Genomic DNA, 6461 nt, shown 5'->3' with positions numbered 1-6461 from the left:
CGCCAATTAAGAACAATTTGTTGCAAATGTAACCTGAAATTGACGTAAGTTTTGCATACATTCCATTACCCATAATAGAGCTTCTATCTCCGCATGCAGAGGAGTGAGACAAGCCCGGACATTCCTCACCCCCAACAGCCCATCAAAACCTTCTAAAGTACTGAGCCAACCTTGTCCTGAGAAAGTATCATTTTTCTTCCAAGAGCCATCTGTGAAGCACTATCTTCCTGGGATCAATGGAAGGGTTGTAGGCTCGACTGGTAATACTCTCTTGTTTTCCTGTAGTACATGTGCCTCAGCCCAGAGTGTTGACTAAGTTTCTGCCAATTTGAGCATATCTCGAGGATCTATATCCAAATTACTAAAAACTTTACTATTTCTTCCTTTCCAGATATACATAGTATCCACGCAAACTGATGATCCTCCATATGCGGGAAGACTCGCCAAAAGAGATGATCCACATTTGTGAAAAGGGAGCTTGTGGGGAAATAGTTGGGTTTGATGTTATCTTGGAGAGAGCCCAAACCTGAAATGCTGGAGGACATTCAAAAACACATGGTTGATCGATTCCTCAACCGCTCCACATCGTGCACAACATATATCCCCTTGTATCCCTCGCGCTTTAGATTCTTCTTTACTGCTATACACCCTGTCACTAATTGCCATAGAAAATGATTAATTTTTGGGGGGGCACCGTATTTTCCAACAGAACGCCTTCAATGCATCAACTGTAGGTCAAAACAGTAAAGGTGGTCTTTTCCTATCTAGGTAGACCCGTTCTATCTGATATCCTGATTTAACCGTATACTTTCCATTATTTGTGAAATGCCAGCCATTCCTGTCTATCATCTGGGTTCTACTCAGTGGTATGCTTTTTATAATTTTCACATCCTGGGGATCCATCAAAGCCCGGAGTGCCTAGGAGTTCCAGGTTCGCGAAGTAGAATCAATAAGAGAATCCACTGTTAGGTTTGGGTAAAAATTGTGTTGATTTTTATTTGCTGGTCTCGGGCGAGTGGTTGGGAGCCATGGGCCATTCCATACAGATATAGATGATCCTGATCCCACCCTTTTAATTAGTCATTTGATAACCAGAGATCTAGCAGAAACAATACTCCACCAGCCATATGAAAAATAATATGAACGAATCGGTTCCAGGGGTGAGGCGTTCCTGTAATACCAACCTTTGAAAACTCGAGCAAATAAAGTATTTGGCTTCTCTATCAGGCGCCATAACTGTTTACCAAGCATCACCGTATTGAAATCAGTGATATCATTAAATCCTAAACCTCCGTCCTCCTTATTTACACATATTTTATCCCATGATTTCCAGTGCATGCCTCTTGTGTTTCTCCCTGGACTCCACCAGAATTGTGCAACCGCGCTTGTCAGTTTTTTTGCGGTTGCCTTAGGTAAACGATAGCAAGACAAGACATGATTTGGTAATGCCGTAACCACTGATTTTATAATTACTTCCTTTCCTCCTTTTGTGAAAAATTTAAATGTCCAGCCATTAACTCTATTATTTAGCCGGTCTTGCACAAAGCTAAAAGCTTGTATTTTGGATCCCCCCAAACTTTCTGGAAGACCTAGATAAGATCCTATGCCTCCAATATTCTTGATTCCTAAAATATCTCGCAACTCCTGTTTAAACGGTTCCTCAATTTTGTGCCCAAATTGAATGGAGAACTTATCAAAATTTATAAGTTGACCGGATACTACCTCATATTCCTTCAATATCTTGAGAATAGTTTGACATTCTTCCTTTTGAGCCTTACAAAAGAAAAGACTATCGTCCGTAAATAGCAAATGAGATATCGATGGACATGCTCTAGCTACCTTCATCCCCGTTAGGTGTCGTTCTCTCTCCGCCTTTTTAATATTTACAATTAAAGCCTCAGTACACAAAATAAATAAATAAATTAATAAGGTGATAAAGGATCTCCTTGTCGTAAGTCCCTATGTGGAGTAATAAGGCACCGTGGTTGACCATTTAGTAGAACCCGATATTGTACCGATGATATACACTCCATCATTAAAGTAATCCAATGAAAATCAAAGCCCATCTTCTGTCTCAGAGCCTTGATGAAATCTCATTCCACTCTATTATACACTTTACTCATGTCCGTTTTAATCGCCATATATTTTCCTTGACATGCCTTATTAGTCCGTAATCCATGAAACATTTCATGAGCTATAAAGATATTATCCGAAATCCACTGTCCTGGCACAAAAGCTGATTGAGTTTCTGATATGAGGGCGGGTAGACAGATTTTCAACCGCTGACATAAAGCTTTTTTATTAATTCATATATTTTCTACTGTAAATATATTTAACCAAATACAAAATATGGTTCTGCTTCATATTAATTAATTTAAATAATTAAATTAATAATAAAAGATACTATTTTATTTTAATAACTTATGTTATTAATAATAAAAGTGTAAACTCTCTTACTAATGTTAAAATATAAATATTTTATTAAATAAAATTATAATAGTTAATTTTTTAATCAAAGTAAATATTCAAAATTATTATATCATTATAAATGAAATAATACATATTTAACTACATAAAATCAAATAAAATCAAATTACATTTGGTGATGAACCATTGCAACCTTTTATGTTAGAACATCTCCAATCCAACCTTTTTTTTTTTAATATTTTTTCTTTGAAATAATGTTTTATATTATAGATGTGTATTTGCTTCAATGTAAGCTTATACAATATTGTTTCTCTATTATAGAAAAAAATGTAGAAGAATACTTTTTTTACTCAAAATATTATAAGAAATTGTGGACAATTGTGAATCACAACTAGAATAACAGCATAAAAAAATCACAACAACCACAAATTTGTTATAACATTTGGTAATGAGTCATTGCAACTTTTTGTGGTAACCTTTGGAGCCACTAAATTAGCGTTGGAATGTTTGACTGTCAAACATTGCAATCATTAGTCTTGTATATAAAAAATTGTGGAGAATTGTAAATCACAACCATAATAACAGCACAAAAACATCACAACAATCACCAAATGATTAGGAAAGAAAAAGATTCATTTTAAAAAAAATTCATCAAAGATCTTTGTAAAAGACAAATAAACATGAAAAAATTCATTGGTTTAAAGAGGTTGTTAGAATATCTAAGAATGCCTTTTTTAATCTAAGAAGTGCATAGATTTTAAGAAATTATATTTTCATTTATTTTCATATATAAATTTCACACATCTTTAAATAATTTTTTAAATATCTAAAATATCTAAAAATAATCTGATAGTACTATTTGTTAGGTAATTTAATTATTTTTATGATATTATATATTTACAAAATTAAATAAATCAATAAATATAATTTTAGGTTTCATGCTGTTTCACTTTGGACAGTTAAACTCAAACTTTCACTTAAGTGTAAAACGGTTGATGCCAAAAATATTTACCATATTGTATATACTTGTTATCAGAAGGTAATTTGAGTAAAAAAAAGACCAAAATATGTATATCTTCAAGCACACATTCTTACAGCTAGAGACATAAACATTAAACATATTAATAATACTAATCCAAGAATATTTAAAGATGTTCCTTTTCTTCGTAAAAGTTGAATTGGTTTCTAAGTGGTTGTCAAAATGTCTAAGGATGTTGTAATGGATAAACATTAAAAAACTAAGGATGTTTTAATGCTGTAAAAGACACAAAAACTAAACATAATACCATAAAGGATTGATTGGTCTCATTCAAATCGATTTCAATTTGTTTGAAAGGGTTCTCTGGCCATAAATTCTATGTTGTAACTTAGTAGTAATTTTTTTTATTTCAAAATTTTTAATAATTTTTTGGGTCATAATCTATTAATATAATTTATGTATAATTGAGAAAACTATTAAACTAGCAGAAACCATTGAACTATATATTGCTGATTACCTTTCTATTTTGAAAAATACAAAAGTATTGATTCAAGTTTATACAAGAAACTTAATCCTACAACAACTACAATACTAATCTCTATGCACAAACATATGTGTTCACTGATTACCTTTTATTTTTACTGCTTTCCCAATTTTAATTTTATTTATAAGATATCATAAATGATAAAATTGACCATCTTATTTACTATTTTGACCAATTTTATTTGATTAATAAGATTTTCTAAATAATAAACTGGACCATTTTTTAATTTATAATATTTCCTAAATGATAAATTTGACCACTCTAATTTTTGTTAATAAGCATCCTATATGATAAAGTCGACCAATTTTTGGAAATAAATTTATATTTGTACCAAAATATTATTTTAATTAATTTAAAAAAATTATTACCATGTTACGAATTATTCAAATATTTTGAGTTCAATTACACTTTAGCTATCTCTTTTAGTAAATCGATAACTTAATTTAAATAATTTTGTCTAAAAAGAAATACATAAAATTTTCAATTAAGTTTCATCAAACATAAAATTTATATATATAATTTCATTTTGAAACTTATCGAAACAAAGATCAGAGTTAATGATATTATTTGATTTATAATTTATTATTAATTAAACATAACTATTCCAATATATTGACTAAAAGAAATCAACTATAAAGTATAGGTTTACTTTAGCTGAATATAACATAAATTAAATGAGATAACACACATGTCAATACATGGATTTTATTTTTATAGTTTCAATATTTTTTCCATACCTAAAATCTCTTTAAACATTTTTTTCACTATCCCAATCATTAATTTTTGCATAAAAATAGTCAAAGAAAATCAGAAATAAAATAATTTTCTACTTAAAATGGCAAGGTAGTAAATAGTATTTTTTTACCCAGGGTCTATCTATCTATATATATACATATGGAATCTCTTTGTAAACCCCAAAAGTAAAGAAAGTAATCTCTCTATATAAGATTCTAGTTTGAGAAGTGGTGAGATAAAAGATTACGTTCATTTCGAAGGTGTGTGAATATACATACTACACGTTCTATCATATCTAAATAATTTTCTACATTCTCTTATTTACACAGGGTGGAGGAGAAAGATGGTGTGGTCTCGGAGGTCCGCTCAGGTGTCCTCGGGTGACGACGAAGAGAAAATTGTACGGGAGACGAGGTCTCAGGGACAGAACTCAAGGAGACTGAGGAAACAATGGAGCGAAAGAGGAGGAACCGTAAGATGGTGAGGCTGTACGAAGAGTCTGACGGCGACGAGGAAGAGAAGAAAAAATGACGAGGATGAGAAGGAAGGAGGAGAGAAGCTCCATGGGGCGAAACCGGTTGGTGAGCCGGTTAAAGTTAGTGGTAAAGGCAAAGGGAGAAGAACCCATTACAGGCAGTTCGAGCACCGGCGGTAACAGATACCAGCTGGTGAGTTGTGTTGACTAGATTGATGCATTATTATGGGTTTCGAGTGCACCTTGTTTAATTACTTGTTGGTTATTGCATCGTTGAATCTAGGGTTTTGAACGAACTTTGATTTCTGTGTGAGAATTTATTAGTCATAGCTGCTCTTTTTATTTGGTTTAGAGACTGGGTGTTTTTCTTATTACATCATCATTCCCCTTTGCACCTGAATGCTTAGAGGCCATTTGCATCTCTGACATTCATTTAATTCTTGCACAGGAGGATTCGGTGCTCTTGTATCAAGAAGACAATAGTCTAAAGCTTTATGTTGCCATTATCAAGGTACTTGTGTACGTGCTGCCGAATGTTTTATATATGCTTACCAGTTCTTCCAAGTAAGACTTAAGTTCTTTTTTGGTTAGGATATTACCCAAAAAAAAGATGGACGCATGATGATTCTGGGACAGTGGTTTTATCGTCGAGAAGAAGCAAAGAAAAAGGGTGGTGGAAACTGGGAAGCAAATGATACACGAGAACTGTTCTACAGTTTCCATTTTGATGAGGCCCCCGCAGAATCTGTGATGCATAGATGTGTGGTGTATTTTATCCCAGCTCATAAGCAACTTCCGAAACGCAGAGATAACCCTGGTTTTATCGTGCGAAAGGTGTATGATACCGATGAAAAAGACGCTGTGGGAATTGACTGATAAGGTTTATGAAGTTTCAAAACAACGTGAAATTGACCTCCTTGTGGAAAAGTCAATGTCGAGACTGGGTGATCTTCCTGACCTTGAAACTGAGGAACATGTAGAGAAGGCTAAAAGATCTTCCCGGAAAGTAAACATACCTCCTGCTGATGTTAGAAAGGAGGAAGATGAGTATCATTCTATCCTACGCAAGTTTGATTCACTTACAGGTGATGCTCATCGTAACAAATGTTTGGCGAAGCTTCTGAAAGCAGTCCAAAACATATGCTCCAACGCTGGTGATGAAAGAAAGTTGGGTTCAGCTGGATCCCATCTTGAACAGGCTGAAAGTGGATCTCACGATATCCGTTAAGGTCTTAAACTATACTTTTCTATCCTTTTGATCAAAGTCTCTCTTTTCCATACACTCACCTTTCATATTTGTT

At 33.2% G+C, this 6461-nt stretch overlaps 1 pseudogene; it reads left to right on the top strand.

Moving 5' to 3' along the window:
- Positions 1 to 5028: 5028 nt before the first annotated feature.
- LOC117127730 lies at positions 5029 to 6388 on the top strand (annotated as a pseudogene).
- The last annotated feature ends 73 nt before the right edge of the window (positions 6389 to 6461 follow it).

Source organism: Brassica rapa, chromosome A09 (genome assembly GCF_000309985.2).
Source record: "Brassica rapa cultivar Chiifu-401-42 chromosome A09, CAAS_Brap_v3.01, whole genome shotgun sequence".
NCBI classification, from domain to species: Eukaryota; Viridiplantae; Streptophyta; class Magnoliopsida; order Brassicales; family Brassicaceae; genus Brassica; species Brassica rapa.
The sequence above is the reverse complement of the archived record's forward strand: the minus strand, read 5'-3'. Positions and strand labels throughout refer to the sequence as shown.